This window comes from Mesoplodon densirostris, chromosome 10 (genome assembly GCF_025265405.1).
Source record: "Mesoplodon densirostris isolate mMesDen1 chromosome 10, mMesDen1 primary haplotype, whole genome shotgun sequence".
NCBI classification, from domain to species: domain Eukaryota; kingdom Metazoa; phylum Chordata; class Mammalia; order Artiodactyla; family Ziphiidae; genus Mesoplodon; species Mesoplodon densirostris.
The window spans coordinates 14170763-14188537 of NC_082670.1; the positions used below are offsets into that span (position 1 = coordinate 14170763).

A 17775-nucleotide genomic window follows, 5' to 3' on the forward strand; every position below is an offset into this window, starting at 1 on the left:
CTGTGTCCCTTGTGGGTCTTCGCTTCTCCCCCATCACACTAGCCTTGTCTCAGCCTGGTCATCACTCACTGTGCTGTTGACACCAAATTTGCAGAATTCATAAAGGTCACAGATAGATCCAGCTCTGTTATCATTTCTTCCCAAGAAGGTGGGGAATTTTTATTCTCAGCATTGAACACGTATTTTGCTATCCTACATAGGCGGTGACTCGCAGCCTATTCCTGTTAAGTCACCAGCCTTAGTCAGACATCCCTGTAACTGCTTTTTAACTTAAGGATGTTTGCTTTTAGAACATCTGATCCCTGTCTCTTCCCTTGAAAATTCTAGTTTCGTAGCACATTCAGAGCCTTGGAGAGGCTCTAAATAAGGAACTGGACTTGGAATCTAAGCATCTCTTGAAGGGCCACAGGCATCACTAACCTCCAGGATCTCCCTGTTTACTCCACCAAAAATAAGTTACCAGAGTATTTTGCTGAAACAATGAATTAGGTTCCATGAGTCTCTCGGGTTAAGATGAGATCTATGCTTTTCTTTCTGCTTCTTAAAGGAAACCTTCTAAGAAAGCCTATGGAATGCCTGTCCTGATTATCCTCTTCTGTTCTATGTTCACTGGCATTAGCAAAACTTCGGAAGAGCCGAAATATGCAGGGATGTGTTCTGAGCGTGCTCAGGCTGCTGTGGTTGAGGGTGAGCTATGTCACCCACCAGCTGGCCCCTCTGGGCCTACACCTGGGGAAAATTAGGTGATTGAGTCTCACGAGAATGGTGTTGCTCTACGTAAAAGCATAGCAAGAATCTGCAACTTAGTCTGTGTCAGGAGTTCCTGAGGGTGACCAGCAATTGTTCTCCAAACATTTTTCCCCTCAGAAATACCCATTCAGAAGATTGTTTCCCACATCAGAATTTAATCATGTTACCTAGTACTGCAAAATAGAGGCCCTTTTCCTTTTTTTTGCCTTTTTCTTTTTTTCCCCCTATATTTCCTTCTTTCTAAAACTATGCCAATAATGGGAACATTTGCTGTTGTTTTCTTTCTAGACTTCAGGATAATTGAATTGTTTGCCTGGAGGCTGCTTCAGCATCTAAAAATTAATACTTTGTCTAAAAGTAATGACCTGATTTCATTTAGATTATCTTGTTATTTCTGTTCAAGCAACCATCCCCACAGAACACACCACACACACACACAGACATGCCCACACACACATGTATATCCACTGTTCACCTAAGAATTCGTTATAATGCTGTATTAACTACACATAAGAAAAAACAGTCTTGGTCAAATATATGGGTGTTCTGACCCAAGAGTCACTCTAACTGTAGGATATGTGTTTTCAGATTTCTTAGTGTGCATGAGACAAGTACAAAATATGCTTTTTTACCATTTTTTTCCTTTCCAGTTGTATTTAGATTATGGTTTAACATGGTAAGTTTTAAAATATAACAGTTTATACATTTTATAACTCATTACCAGCCAATTCTTTTTAATATATCCAGCATAAGATGTTTTGGTGATGTAAAAAAAAAAAAGGGTATTCAATGAATTAATAATTTATCACTTATATGTGTTTGCAGTAGAAATCCTTTCCCTTTCAAAAAACACTTTGCAAAATAAATGTTTTAAATGTCAAGGTACTTGGAATGCTGATAGTTGACTTGCAATTGCTTTGGTTAAACAGCTTAATATACAGAATAGGTGGTCTGATTTATCCCTTTGGACCCACCTGTTGCGTGTTGGGATCTATATCAAGGTTCCAGAAATATGCTGTTTTCCTTTTGCCCTCTCAGCGTCTAGCATAGTAGGTGGTTAATAAATTTTTGCTAAATGAATGATTGAAAATGAATCAAATCCTGAACAAATTATTGAATCAATGAATAGATGAATGTACTGTGGCGGACAATTTGGATCAAGCAATATCCTAGATGAGGAGTTAAAAGACAATCAAGGCCAGGTTTTATGTCCTGAATTAGCAAGTGAAATATTGGAGAAACATAGATTCTATAGATTTTTGTTTATCATGTGTGTGCGCGCACACACACACACACACACACACACGTCCTGGTTTTGTAGCCCTGACAACGTATGTAGTACCCCCCTCATTCCCTTTATTCTCATTCCTCTTTTATAGTTGAGGAAAGTGAGCCATTGAAAGACTAGAGCTCTAAGGCACCTTAAGAAAGCTAGATAAGAATTCATAAGTAATAGGAAAATCCATCAGTATATTGACTTGTAGCCCAATAGAAATCTCATGAGTGCTATGTGTGACAGGATATTTTTGTGAACCTTACTGTAAGTATTTTAAACTGAAGGTCAGATTTAGAAAAGAAATAGGATTTTGTTTGGTTTTTCTGTTTGCATTGGGTTTTGGCATGTTGCTTTCCCCTTCAATCATTAACATTAAATTGATAGCCATTGGAGTCTAAAAGGACCTGTTGGGAAATTGAATTTTTGTCCAGGACTTCATGGCATATTTCCAATAACCAGCTCTCCCTGGTTTCAAGAGTCTTTAGTTTTATTTATATAATTTTAAATATCTGGGTGAAAAGTGAAAAATTCAGTAGATTGTCTCAATATGTCCAGTTCAGACAGTCCCAAATTTTAAATGGGGACTCCCACCCCAAAGTTCATCTGCAAGTTAGTTCTTAGAAACTTGGAAGACACTTGCCCACAGACTTAATGTAAGGGATGGGTGGTTCATTTTCTATGCAAAGATGCAGAAGAGTATTACTCCATGTGTAGTACACAGACCACCACCATCTGCAAATTGTGCTAATGGTCTGCTATGAGATGAGTACAAAAATGGTGAGTAAGACGTTGAAAACTTTTATAACAATCCAACGGAGTAATTTTAAGGCTGCTAAGTCTGGTAGTTTAAAAAACTTGGACTTATGCTTTGTGTGTCTGGTTTTTATTCATTTTTCTAGTAAGGCTCTTTTATTTATTTTACAAAACTATCAGTCTGTGATAGATGAGAAATTAAAAAGAAAATCTTCACCGAAGGTTTTTTGAGTAGCACTATGTAATGCAAAATGTTAGGAAAAACTCTTCCACTTTGCTTTTAGTTAAATGAAGCAGGAAAACAATAACGTTAAATGAAAAACAGTCATTTATTATGAATGCTGATACCTAGGCGAGTGTGAATTTAATTAGAGAAGGACTTAGAACTAGATAGGGATTTCTATGCAGATTATGCATACTTTCAGCTGATGTTGGGCCTGATTCCTTTTTTCTTTCTCTACCAAGCACAGGATTTTTCTTTTTCTTTATATGAGTGTATAATTACTCTCCTTTGATTATAAGAATAACTTTGGAATTGACAAATGGGACCCAAAAAAGGCAGGAAAAGAGATTTTCTAAGGATAATGGAGCAGGAATTGAAAGGAAAGGGTAAAGAGGTGATATATACACTTAAGAAAGATTTGCCTTATTGAAAATAAAGTCTGGAAGGATACTTATTGAATTTTTAGGGGGTAAACTTACCAAAAGCTTTTACTTCCTAAACATCCATGTCTTTGGAACTTTTTATAACAAGCATGTATAAACTGTTATCATCATCAGAAGGGGAAAGGAATATTTGGTATTTTAAGAAAAAAATCTTGGAATCGAGGTATTGCCTGGAAGGGATTTCACTGAGCAGCAAAAGACAAGTGAGAAAATGTGGGCACCAAGTGGTGTTGATCCCACACAGCTTGGCTGCAGGGTGACCTCGTGGTCAGGAGTCCAAGATGCCTGGGAATCCATAGGGATTCTGGGAACCAGCATTCAGCAAGGACTTTCCTAGGTTGAGTGTTCATAGTGAGATCTTAGTGTAGATGGATTGATGTTGGGTCTGTATGGTTGACAAATGAACAAAGTCTGGTTTGTAGCTAAATTTTATAGTCACTAGAGATCGACTTCATTTCCCTGCCTTATTTAAATTTTCTATATTAGTGACAGAGGCAGTTGTAAAGAAGGGGAAAGAGAACGAGCATTTATTGAGGACCTGCTATGTTAGGCACTTCGTGCAGCTGCCAACAAACATTGCTTTACTTGACTACTAGGAGAACCTGTTAAGGTACGTAAATTCGAGACAAAGAAGCCCAGTCTCAGTAAGGTTGGGTAACTTGCTTATAGCCATGCATTTAGAAATGAGCAGCATTGGATTCTGTCTAAGGCCTATCTGAAGATTTAAGCTCACAGTTTCTCTGCTATACCACACTGCTTTCCAGTACTTTCAGTCATTCATTATTTAGTGGTAGTTACTGAGCTTCTGGTGTAATAAAGGCCCTTCTACATGGGCACCCAGTGGCCTAGTCTTCAAGAGCCTATTACCTACTTGGAGACCCAAGGCATATACATATGCATGACAGTTAAATAAGAGTATGGCTTAAATAATACAGAATGAAAGGACAGTGCTTAGCATTACAGTGCATTCTAGAATAAGGAGTACTTGTTGCCTCTAATTTTTCTGATTCATTAGAGCAGCCAAGTATCCTTTACTTGTATAGACCCAAAATTCATCAACCATGAAGCAGTTCTGGCTTCCCGAGTCAAAAGATTTAGTTTAAACATGTTGATAAAATGCTTTAGATTCCTTAAGTGTTAGAAGAGCAAGTTAGAGAATTCGAAGAAGGGCCAACCTGCCGAGTGTTTTGTAGCTACCCAGTGATTGAATTTGAAGATGAAGTTTATTTCAGAGAATAGTTTTGTTCAGATTACAGACTTGTAACAATATTCTACCTGTCAGAAAAGCAAACAGATTTAAATATACAATAGTGTTTTCTTTTTTTTTTTTCCTAGTCCGATGCCTTAAGAAATACTCACCGTTATGGGCCTCCCTGGTGGCGCAAGTGGTTGAGAGTCCGCCTGCCGATGCAGGGGATGCGGGTTCGTGCCCCGGTCTGGGAGGATCCCATATGCCGCGGGGCGGCTGGGCCCGTGAGCCATGGCCGCTGGGCCTGCGCGTCCGGAGCCTGCGCGTCCGGAGCCTGTGCTCCGCAGCGGGGGAGGCCACAACAGTGAGAGGCCCGCATACCGCAAAAAAAAAAAAAAAAAAAAAAAAAAAAAGAAATACTCACCGTTTGTTTTATTTATTTATTTATTTGCCTGCATCTGGTCTTCGTTGCGGCATGCGGGCTTCTCTCTAATTATGGCATGTGGGTTTTCTCTCTCTAGGTGTGGCGTGTGGGCTCTGTAGTTTGCGGCACGCAGCCTCTCTAGTTGAGGCACCCAGGCTCAGTAGTTGTGGCGCGCGGGCTTAGTTGCCCTGCAGCATGTGGGATCTTAGTTCCCCGACCAGGGATCGAACCTGCATCCCCTGCATTGGAAGGGGGATTCTTCACCACTGGACCACCAGGGAAGTCCCAAGAAATACTCACTGGTTTTAATTATTTCAAATATTTCATTTTTTAAAATATAATTTACAATTAATTATTTAGAAAAGTTCTATGTTGGTTTTTTTTTTTTTTTTTTTTTTTGCGGTACGTGGGCCTCTCACTGTTGTGGCCTCTCCCCCTGCAGAGCACAGGCTCCGTATGCGCAGGCCCAGTGGCCATGGCTCACGGGCCCAGCTGCTCCGCGGCATGTGGGATCCTCCCGGACCGGGGCACGAACCCCTGTCTCCTGCATCGGCAGGCGGACTCTCAACCACTGCGCCACCAGGGAAGCCCCTATGTTGGGTTTTTTAAGTTACAGTGATTGGTTTTATATTACAGATTTTGACAACTTTCTACACATTCTATTTTTGTGGCCTGCTTGTTTAACTTAGACCATGTGCTCTGGGCCTCTTTCCATGTCAGTAAGTTGAGTTCTATACTATCACTTTTTAGTGACTACATAGTATTTCATTGTATGGTTACACCATAATTGATGTAAACAACCAAAATTGTATGTAGGGGAAATTATACGTACAAGAATGCAGAGCCGGGCCTCCCTGGTGGCGCAAGTGGTTGAGAGTCCGCCTGCCGATGCAGGGGATACGGGTTCGTGCCCCGGTCTGGGAGGATCCCATATGCCGCGGAGCGGCTGGGCCCGTGAGCCATGGCCGCTGAGCCTGCGCGTCCGGAGCCTGCGCGTCCGGAGCCTGTGCTCCGCAGCGGGGGAGGCCACAACAGTGAGAGGCCCGCATACCGCAAAAAAAAAAAAAAAAAAAAAAAGAATGCAGAGCCCAAACGTGGGTGAGATGAGTGAGGTCCTAGGGTGTGACTCTGAGAGGGCGCACACCTGGGCTCCCCACCAGCCTCACCTGGCCCCTTCCCAGCAAGGATGGTCATCTAGCGGTATTTATAATCATTTAAAAAATTAGTGATGTTTGACTTATTTTCAGTTTTTCCCCATTAGAAATGAAATTACAGTGCATGTCCTTGCACAAATACGATTTTATAATTGTACAATTACTCTCAAGGAAAATTCCGAGCATTGGAAGTGATAGGTCAATGGTAAATGCTCCCTAATATTTATTGTCCCCCCTGCCCTTCCTCCCCACCACACACATTGTACTGATTCATACCCTCAGTGTCTAAAAGTGCTTTAGGCTGTTTGGTGATAATTACAAACTAGGAAAATAAGAATTTTAGGGACACAGTGCATGATTTGAATGCACATTATTATTCATGGAATCAATTTTTTAAAAATACTTTGCCCTCCATTACACAAACAAGAAGATAAAAACAAAGCTATATGTCCTCCTATAAAACACTCTTTTTGCAAAAGAAGACCATTTATCAGTTCTACCTTTTATCTATTTGACATGCCAGGAAAATTGTTTAAATTGCTTCTTTGGGGCTGGATGTGACATGTTCTTGATGGGGTTGGTTGGGTGTTACTTTAATGGGAACTGATAATGCAGCTGAGCTGTATAATAGACGATTTCAGGCATGGATATAGAAAGGACACGTTGGAGCTGTTCCTTAGTGTCAGAACTGTGCACCATGGCTGCTGTAAATACTTATGTGAGCTGGAAGTTGTCAAGGCAACAGTCCTATTAATGAAGAATGAACCTCTTTTATTATCAGTGCCTGGATGATTTTTTTTTTATAAAATGTGCCTAGTAGTCTCACATTGACATTTTCAATCTACCTACTCATCTTTCCTTTCTAGGCTGCAAAACTATTTAGCTCTATTCAATAAGCATGCATCCTTTCTCTGCCAATGAATGTGGAATCACTGAAAAAAAAAATAGTCAACTGTAAGGGCAGTAAAAATACTAATTTATAACAGTTACCTAATATAAAATTATTGCCCTTTTGATATATGCTTTGGCTAAGGTAGAGCCTGAAATTGACAGGGACTTGGTTGGTATCTGAGCAGGCCAGAGTCTTTAAATTAACATGTCTTTATGATTTAATGGAGTACTGCCAACATATTTATAAGTAAGTGGAGTGTGACATGACTGCTTCCTTCTCCTGGTCAGACTGTAAATTTAGACTCCATTTTATTGTGTGCACACTGGATACTTTAAAAAAAAAAAAAAGCTGTGGTTGAATTGTAGGCTTTAGGTAACGCTGTTGTCTTGAAGAGCCAGAGAGACATGTTGAGAGGAACGATGGTTAGAAATGTCTGGGTATATTGTGCTTCCTGGGTTCTAGAGAGAAGGAAATCATTTCTTTAAAAAAAAAAAACTTTTCCTTTTTTTATGAGAGTACTTCTTGTGTTTTGTCAAGCTAACTAAATGGGAAAACTTACCTTTTCGATCATGGTTATCAGCAATCCATTCCTTTCAAAATCAGATGTTTGTTGTCTGTTCCACACAACTGGTACCTTGTTGCTCACAGTCACTAGTTGTTCTCTGGGTTCATGACTTGTTTCCCCTGATTTATACCTCGTAGCACCTAGCAACATAGTGGGTACTCAGAAATTACTTTCTGTTTATGAAATTAAATAATAATCTTCTATTGTATTCAGTCATATCTTTTAAATAATTTTTTTCTGATAATAAAATTTAAATATTTGATGTAGAATATTTGACAAATAAATGTATGAAGAAGAAAATAGAAACCACTCATAATCCCACTACTCAGAGTTAACCACCATTGATATCATGGCATATTTATTTCATCAGGACATTGTTCAAAGTCCTGTTTCCTCCTTGATAAGATAGAATCAACACTGATCTGTGCAGGTCATATGTATAAGGACAAGTGACACATGCCAAGAAGGGTACAGGTAGTCCAGGGGAGATATTAAGATGCTAATTGAAATTAAGGGGACAGTTGTAGTCCAAGCAAAACTTGGCCCTTTTCCAGTGTCACTGTGGCAATTCCAGGGTCAACAACAAGTAGCAGTCAATCTGATTTCTCATTTCTTAACTTCTATCTTTAGACTACATTACTGACAAAACAGATTTTGCCCTCAGAACAAGTTTTAGCACAAGCAGATGTACAATTTTCTTTGTTGATGGTAATCCTGGCTTGCTTCTTTGTGCCTTTTCCTATTGGCATATAGGGAAGAGAGAGCCATTTCCCAAACTTACGCAAAATAGGCAAAAGTCCATGGGAACTAAAGATGTCATATTGAAGAGACATTGTGTACTTGTATGTTTTATTCTTGGCAGTGATGGGCCAGTTTGGGTGTTGTTTTAGTCCCCTCCAAGCATCTCCAGATAAATATGATAAAAATAACAATAATAAGAACAGAGAATAAAGTCTCATGCACTGAGGATAAAAGCACCTTTAGAGAACTTTGCTATTTTTAACAGAAACAATCCAAGTAAAAATAGAATGTTTCTCATAGAGTCTCTTAGTGACCCCCTGTCATCACAGTCCCAGCATCCTTTCCACCAGATAAGCCCTTAAGACCCTCTCACATAGGTGTTCATAACACCTCCCCCCCCACACCTTATCCACAATCCTACATACACATATCAAAAGGCAGGTAATGGGGAAATGCTCTGTTACCAAAAGGATGAAGCTGGGATGGAAGTCCCAAAATGTCTGAAAATGGAAACAGAATAAGTTTTTTCTCATTAAAAAAAAAAAAAATGGAGAAAGGGCTTCCAGTTTCTGGTTCTGCATGTACGGAGCCTGGAAGTCACCACTCCATCCTAACAACAAGGAAAAAGCTGAACTCTGAGAAAGCAACTGTTCTTGGGTACATAAGGGAGGACACGGGGACAACTGCTGTCCCCCAAGATCAGAGAAACAGGTGAATACAAGGAGTTTTGGCTTAACGGAGCAGAGACTCATGAGTGAAACTGTCAAGGGAACCAGTGCTGGGGTAGGGAAACCTGAACTCTAGTTGACAAATTATTGGAAGTTCAGTGCAGACAACTCTAAGAGTTAAGAACTCCAGGGGGACCCAGTCACAGGGCCCCCCCACCACCACCATACTGTGAGATTTACGTCTAGAAACTCAACCAGGTTCCCACAGTAAATACTGGAGAAAAATCTCCTTGGGCTTCCGGCAGGGGGAAGGTGAAAGGAAGCATTTTGAAATAAGCCAGAGTACTGTGCTCTTAGTAAGGCCTGACCCCAGGGGAAACTGACTAACCAGAGCCTAACCTCGCAGGTTATTGTCAGGGCCTAACTGACCTGGAAAAGGGAAATGCTCAGTCCCACCTGGCTCCAGTCTTTCACATGGGAAAGGGAAATACCCAGGTCTGGCCCACTTTAGCCATCCTGTCCCATAAAAGGGGGAAGAAAGAAAATGAGTAACACTTGTAAAGTTCACACTCCAGAGACATAGACTTACTGAAATACTGAGACCCAGTCATAGGATTAAAGTATGCTTTCCCTCCCCTCATACCTCAACACCACATTACTAAAGTCCTATTTACAGCAGTTTCTTTTACCCAGTACATCATGTCCAGCTATCAAGAAAAGTACCAAAAGGAAAAAGACACAATTTGGAGACACAAAGCAAACATCAGAACCAGAACTGGCAGGGATGTTAGAATTATCAGACTGGAAATTTGAAACAACTATGATTTATATTCTAAGGGCAATAATGGATAAAGTAAAAAGCATGCATGAACAGATGAACAATATAAGCAGAGAGATGCAAATTCTAAGAAAGAACTAGAGAAATGCTAGAGATAAAAAACACTGTAACAAGCTCTGATTGAAGGGGGGATGGTAGAGAGAGGACTGGGGGCTGGGTGCAGACAGCAGGTGGCCTGTGCCCATCTTCCTTTTCTGTCCCCACTCAAGTCCCTGTGAGGGGACCTTCTCAGGGCACCATTTGAGTACCACTGTGGCAAAGGAAATCCATGTATTTTGAGTTGGACTGTGCCGTCAGGGACACCCATCCAGGATTGCATGTTTGACTGCACAATTACGAATGCCACATCACACATGGCAATCAGAGTTCTCTGGCAAACAGAGATGGACTTCTCTAAAAGGTGACCCAGACAAGAACAAGAGCTTTGGACAGTGTGGTTTTTTTTTTTTGGTGGTACGCGGGCCTCTCACTGCTGTGGCATCTCCCGTTGTGGAGCACAGGCTCCAGACGCGCAGTCTCAGCGGCCATGGCTCACGGGCCCAGCTGCTCCGCGGCATGTGGGATCTTCCCAGACCGGGGCACGAACCCCTGTCTCCTGCATCGGCAGGCGGACTCTCAACCACTGCGCCACCAGGGAAGCCCTGGACAGTGTTTTTTATCGCTAGCATTTCTCTGGTACTTTCTTAGAATTTGTATCCCTCTGCTTATATTGCTCATCTGTTCATGCATGCTTTTTTACTGTATAGCTGATTCACTTTGTTATAAAGCATAAACTAACCATTGTAAAGCAATTATACTCCAATGAAGATGTTAAAAATAAAAATAAATAAATAAAATAAAATTACACTGGCCAAAATGAAAAAACAACAACAACACTGTAACAGAAATGAAGAATGGCTTGGATAGGCTTATTAGTAGACTGGACACAGCTGAGGAAAGAACCTCTGAATTAGAGGATATATTAATAGGATCTTCATAAACAAAAAACAAAGAGAACAAAGACTGGGGAAGGACTGTGGGACAACTACAAAGGGTGTAACATCTGTATAATGGGAATACTAGAGGAAAAGAAAGGGAGAGAGGAACAGAAGATATTGAAACAATAACTGAGAATTTTCCCCCAAATTACTGTCAGACACCAAACCACAGATCCAGGAAGCTTAGAGAACACCAAGCAGCATAAATGCCAAACTATACCTCAGCATATCACTTTCAAATTACAGTAAATCACATTTTTCTCAAGCTCACATGCAACATTCACCAAGATAAATCACATTCTGTGACATAAAACACACCTTAATAAATTTAAAAGAATAGAAATCATATAATATCTGCCCTCAGACCACAGTGGAATAAACTGAATATCAATAACAGAAAGGTAACTGGAAAATCCCCAGTTATGTGGAGATTAAGCAACACACTTCTAAAGGACTCATAGGTCAAAGAAGAAATTTTAAAAATATTTTGAACTTAGGTATTAATTAGACTTATTGTGGTGATAATTTCACACTATATACAAATATTGAATTATTATGTCATACATCTGAAACTAATACAGTGTTACATGTCAGTTATACCTCAATTAAAAATATATTTTGAACTAAATAAAAGGGAAAATTTAGAGGATGCAGTGAAAGTGGTGTTGAAAGGGAAATTTATAGTATTGAATGAATATATTAGAAACAAAGATCTAAAATCAATAATCTAAGTTCTCACCTTAGGGAACTAGAAAAAGAAGAAAAGAAGAAGAATTAGAGCAAAAATCAATGAAATTGAAAACAGGAAATCAGTAGAGAAAAATCAACAAAATCAAAAGCTTGTTCTTTGAAAAGATCAATAAAATTGATAAGCCTCTAGCCAGGCTAATAACAAAAAAAGGAGAGGGCGACATCACTACAGATACCATGGAAACTAAAAGGATAATAAAAGAATACTATAAACAATTCTATGCCCACAAATTTGATAAGCTAGATGAAATAGACTAATTCCTTGAAAGGCGAATCTGCCAAAACTCATACGAGAAGAAACAAACAATCTGAATAGGCCTGTATCTATTTAAAAAATTGGATTAATAATGAATAACCTTCAAAAATAGAAAACACTAGGCCCAGATTTGTTCACTGGTGACTTTTATCAAACATTTAGGCAAGAAATTATACCAATTCTCTATAATCTCTTTCAGAGGATAGAAGCAGAGGGAATACTTTCTAAGTCATTCTATGAGGCTAGCATTACCCTAATACCAAAATAAAACAAAGACATAAGAAAACTACAGACCTGGGACTTCCCTGATGGCGCAGTGGTTAAGAATCTGCCTGCCAATGCAGGGGACACGGGTTCGAGCCTTGGTCCGGGAAGATGGCACATGCTGGGGAGCAACTAAGCCTGTGTGCCACAACTACTGAGCCTGTGTGCCACAACTACTGAAGCCCTCATGCCTAAAGCCCATGCTCCGCAACAAGAGAAGCCACTGCAATGAGAAGCCTGTGCACCGCAATGAAGAGTAGCCCACGTTTGCCACAACTAGAGAAAGCCCACACGCAGCAACGAGGACCAAATGCAGCCAAAAATAAATAAAATAAAATAAATACATTAAAAAAAAAACTACAGACCTGTATCTCTCATGAACATAGATGCAAAAATCTTCAACAAAATATTAGTTAATTAAATCCAAAAACGTATAAAAAGAATTATACACCATGATCAAATTGGGTTTATCCCAGGTATGCAAGATTAGTTCAATATTCAAAAATCAGTTAATGTAATCTATCACATCAGCAGACTAAAAAAGAAAAGTCATGTGAGCGCATCAATAGATGCAGAAAAAATATTTGACAAAATCCAACACTCAGGGGCTTCCCTGGGGGCGCAGTGGTTGAGAATCTGCCTGCCAGTGCAAGGGCACGCAGGTTCGAGCCCTGGTCCAGGAAGATCCCACATGCCATGGAGCAGCTAGGCCCGTATGCAGTGGCTGCTGAGCCTGCGCTCTGGAGCCCGTGAGCCACAACTGCTCACGCATGCCCTGGAGCCCGAGCTCTGCAGCGGGAGGGGCCACAGCAGTGAGAGGCCCTTGCACTGCGGAGAGGAGTGGCCCCCGCTCGCAGCAAGTAGAAGAAGCCTGCGCACAGCAACAAGGACCCAACACAGCCAATCAATCAATCAATAAATGAATGAATGAAAAAAAAGAAAGTATAACTTAAAAAAAAATCCAGCACCCATTCATGATAAAAACTCAGTAAACTAGGACTAGAGAGGAACTTTCTCAACTTATAAATGACTATCTGCAAGAAATCAACAGCTAATATCATACTTAATTGTGAGAAACTTGAAGCTTTCCCACTAGGATCAGGTACAAGGCAAGGACGTCCCCTCTCACCAATCCTAGAAATCTTTGCTAATGCAGTTAGGCAAGAAAAGAAATTAAAATGCACATAGATAAGAAAGGAAGATATAAAACTGTCTTTTATCACAGATGACATGATCTTTGTCTATGTAGAAAATTCAAAAGAATTGAGAAAAAACTCCTGGAACTAATTAAGTGATTATAGCAAGCAGCATTTGTTAGAATTCGTTAGAAATGTAAATACTTGGGCCCACCCAAACCTGCCGAATTTGAAACCCTGGGGGTGAGACATGACAATCTTTTAACAAACCCTCCAGGTGACTATAATGAAAACTCAAGGTTGAGAATTGCTGGTGTAAGTCTTCTTCATGGCCCTTTATATGTCAACACAGATGACTTCATAATCCAACTTTGTAGGGTCAGTGCTTATGTTTATGTCTACAAAATTAAGCATCTTCAATCTTGCTTTAAGCAAAATCGTGAAGTAGGTGAAACTTGTCTTTGGCATCCTATCACCTCTTTTTCTTAGCCCATTTTCCTGTCTTGCTTTCATCTATCAGGTCCCCTTTTACCTCTTCATTGGCTGAAACTCAAGGGACTTCTCCTTTAGGGTAGATTAGAGGGCCCTAAGGAATAAGATCTAAAAATACAATATCTCTAATTGTAAAATGTAGGACATTGGCAGACTCACTGGGGAGGAATGTGAAGATGGCATTGACAGTGACCTTCCCAGGGTCCCAAAATTGCACCTGATGAGCAGATGCCCATTCCCCTGACCTTCAGTCAGAGGAAGAGGATCCCCTTCCCTTGGCTGTCTGGCTGTCAAGAAGAGGGCTGATGCAGTTTCAGAAGATCTGGAAATGCCTTCAGCACAGGCACCCTGGCTGGATGCTTTTTGCATTTCCTCTAAGTATTTCCTGTACCCTTTCTCCCAGTTGCACCTGTTCATTTTGTCATCCACATGGTACTTTGTGGCCTGTAGCTTCCCAATGAAACAATGGAAAGCTTTGATGAATATTCAGAGATCAATTGAGCTTCCCCAGTGAGTCAGCTCTCTCCCAAGGGGATTAGATGGAAATAAGTCATACTAACTGGTGTCTGCTTGTCCCGAGGCTTGCTTTAAACTGATTACTGAAATTCATTCTCCTACTGTCTAGGACCACAGAACAAGATGGTCCACCAATCTATCTATCTAAAAACCCCAGTTGCCTAAGTGATAATTGCTAGAGTTCAAACAAAATGCACAGCCTTGCCTCTTACCCGAACTGTCCCTTTCCTCTCTGCACACACGTGCTCACAAGCAGATAGATGTGCATGTATACACACAAAGGTCACTGAGGCTCTCTGAGCCTGGCACATGTGTGATAAACTCAGCAAAAACCCTCAATTATTTGTTGTTACTGAAAATCCCTACGTTTGGCTTTTTCTTTCACAACGTTTTGAACTGCCTGAGTGAGCCAAATTCTCCCTTTCAAGTTATCAGAACTCAGCAGGTTCAGTGAAATTGCTCCTAAATAGGATGCTGCCTGGTTGAGGGGACTCATGGAACTTTCCAGAAGTAAGAAGCAGGTAGGTCAGAGTATGTCAAAGGTGGAATGAAAATCCTTTGAAACATGGACTGATGAAGTTAAAAATGAACATGGTTTAGTGTCTGCTAATCGTGCCCAGAGTTCTAGGGAGCTGAAAGAGGTGCACAGCTGAATCCTCAGAAAGATTTGTCTACATAAGCAAAGCGGTAGGGAGAGTTGAAGCAGATAGCTAGATATTCAACCATTCTGTGCTCCAACCTCCATCCCTGTTGTTGAGTGAAAGGCCATGTGGGGGGAGAGACTAATTAATGAAATTGGCCATCTTGGCTAATCAGACCCGCTGGAAAATTGTTCTGTCAGCAACAGGCTAAATGTTGTTTCTAGGGAAAGTAAAAAAGGCCAATGATAGTGTTCATCTTGGGATAACTACAAAATTACTGTTAATGCACCTCTGAGCTGCAGTTTTAACTGTAGAAGTCAGGCAATCCCAAATTACTGTTCCCGCAGCATCTATAATTCAGCTGACTCCACAAGGCTTGTTGTAGACGAGGACCATACTTCTGTATTATTGTTGTTGGGAGAAGTGCAGTTCTTTTATTTATATCCAAGCAGTGGAGAGTTTTATTTCATAATCTTCTTTTGGAAATGTCATTAGAGACTGACAAAAGTCCTTCTGATCCACTGAAAATACACATTTTGATGTATGGATAAACATTCATGTAGCTCAGAGCTTCACGTTCATAAGGTCATTGTAGCCTCCAGGACAGTAAAATGTGAAAATCCACTATCTCCCTAAGGAATATTCAGAACTTGAGATTTTGAGCAATATAATCCCAGCAATCAGGCTACCAGGACAAAGAGGAGATGGTGTACTCCAAAATGGAAAATATACCCTCATTTAAATATTCATAAGACTTAATCTGTTATGTTGATGGTGATGAATTTGTGATTTTAAATGTAAATGATCTAGAAACCTTGGTCTGCTTTCAAGCATTTTCTTGTCAGTAGGAAAAAAAACCCTTGGATGAAAAATAATGAGAAAAGTTGAGCACTCCCTTTCCCTGTCCCCTGTTCCATCAGGCCTTAGAAGGTTAGGAAGAACACTCTTGCTTGAAATGGAAAATAAACCAATCTCTCATATGGTGGCAAAAGACTCAAGGAATCACCCACATGGTGGCTAGAAATAGTGTGTCAGAGAGGAACAGAGCATGCAAAGGAAAAACATGGGCTTGCCCTCAAAGAAAATAAAACAATGAACAGAAACAGATTCCTCACTATGGCTTAATCTTATTAGACTCTTAGACTAATAAGTAACTTAAAACTTAATAAGAGTATAAGCATATTTTTTAAATAGCGTAAGGTGATAGAACAATAAGAATGAAGTGTAAAGGGAAATTGAAGTCTAACAAATAAAAACCAAAAACAACATTAATACAGAAATGAAATATAAATTAGAAATGTTCATGTATATGAGACCCTATTGAAAATCTGTTTACCAACAATAGAGAAAACTATTGATACAGTCACAGTAAATACAGATGACAGACAAGGAGATTAAAGGCAGAGAGAGGGAGAGAGAATCTAAATGATATGAAAACATTCAAGTATTATACAATATGAGGATAATAATTGGAGTCCCTGAGTAGAGAATCTAACAAATGGAACAAAAGATATTTTGAAAGATATAGTAATATAAGAAAATTTCCCATAAATGAAGAAAGGACCAAATCTATTCCAAGAAATATAACACAGAATGCTCAGAATGCAAACATAACTCAGTAAAGCCATTAAAATCCAAGGATAAAGACATAATTCTTCAGATGTCAAAATAGAAAAGTCAGTTTCCCACAAGGGAGAAACAAAATCAAGGTGGCTTAGATTTCTGCGTTGCCACATTCACTGCTATGCTGTCTGCGTACGGTAAGAGAGAGAGAGACCCAGGGATGTTATATCGAACCAAGATGTTGTTAAAATATATAGATGACAGGGAGACATGCTTGAGACTGAAGAACTTAAGCAACTTTAAGACCTTTTTGAAGAACATACTTGATAATGGGAGTCCAGCCAGTTAAAAAAATCAAAATAACTCAGAAATGGAGAAGTCATGGTAAAACAACTGGTGAGAACCACTAGGTAGGTTTAAATGTAGAACTAATTCTCAATAGCTATGGGAATTAATGTTACAGTAAAAATAATAACTAAAAAATATGAAAAATGGGGACCAGAGATAGAAAGAAGTGGGGAAGTCCTTATGTTCTCATCTTTCCCAATAAGGAGTCAATCAGTATTGTCTAAAATTATATCATGTATTAGTTTATAGTATAAACACATAATTATTCCAATTTCTTAATATTTTATATTTTTTAACTTAGAATCATCATTTAGGACATAATAATTATTACAGTGCAGAAACTTTCATTTGAAGCTTATCAATTCTTTCTTTCATTTTTAGTATTCAATTATAATTAAAATTGATACTTTTTATTTTAAAACATGGCACCTAGGGTGTGGTCCCATTTTACCAAAGTCCCTCTGCATATAGATCTTTAATGGTGCTGCCATGATGTTCATCTCTCATTAATAATGATTATTTCTAGGTTGTGAGGCATTTTTTAAAAACTTTAATCTTTGTACCTTATGGCACTAAAAAATTATTCTAAATCATTATGCTTTGTCTTATGAGAACAACTGTGTGAATTTTCCTAAAAACTAGAAAAAATGCCAAAACTGACTGATTGTGTGATATGAATATTTGGAATTATTTTCTTCTTGGTACTCTTCTGTAACTTTTTAAATTTAAAAAATTAAAGAATTAATTAATTAGTTAAGCATGGGTAGAGGGTAAGGATGAGGGAATATGGTACCATGTGTTTAAAGACATTCCTATCTGCTCAAGTCCTTTCTGGGGTGGGGTTGAGGCCAGGTAGCACTGAAATCTCCTTCAGATCAGTCTTACTGAACAGTGGTAGAAATCACTAGCTCTCCGT

General features: G+C 39.4%; 1 protein-coding gene across 2 annotated transcripts in view; it reads left to right on the top strand.

The window, feature by feature from the left end:
* Window positions 1-17775, top strand: part of CAP2 (cyclase associated actin cytoskeleton regulatory protein 2) — a 137383-nt gene that overhangs the window by 37068 nt on the left and 82540 nt on the right. The gene's annotated exons all lie outside the window — the stretch shown is intronic.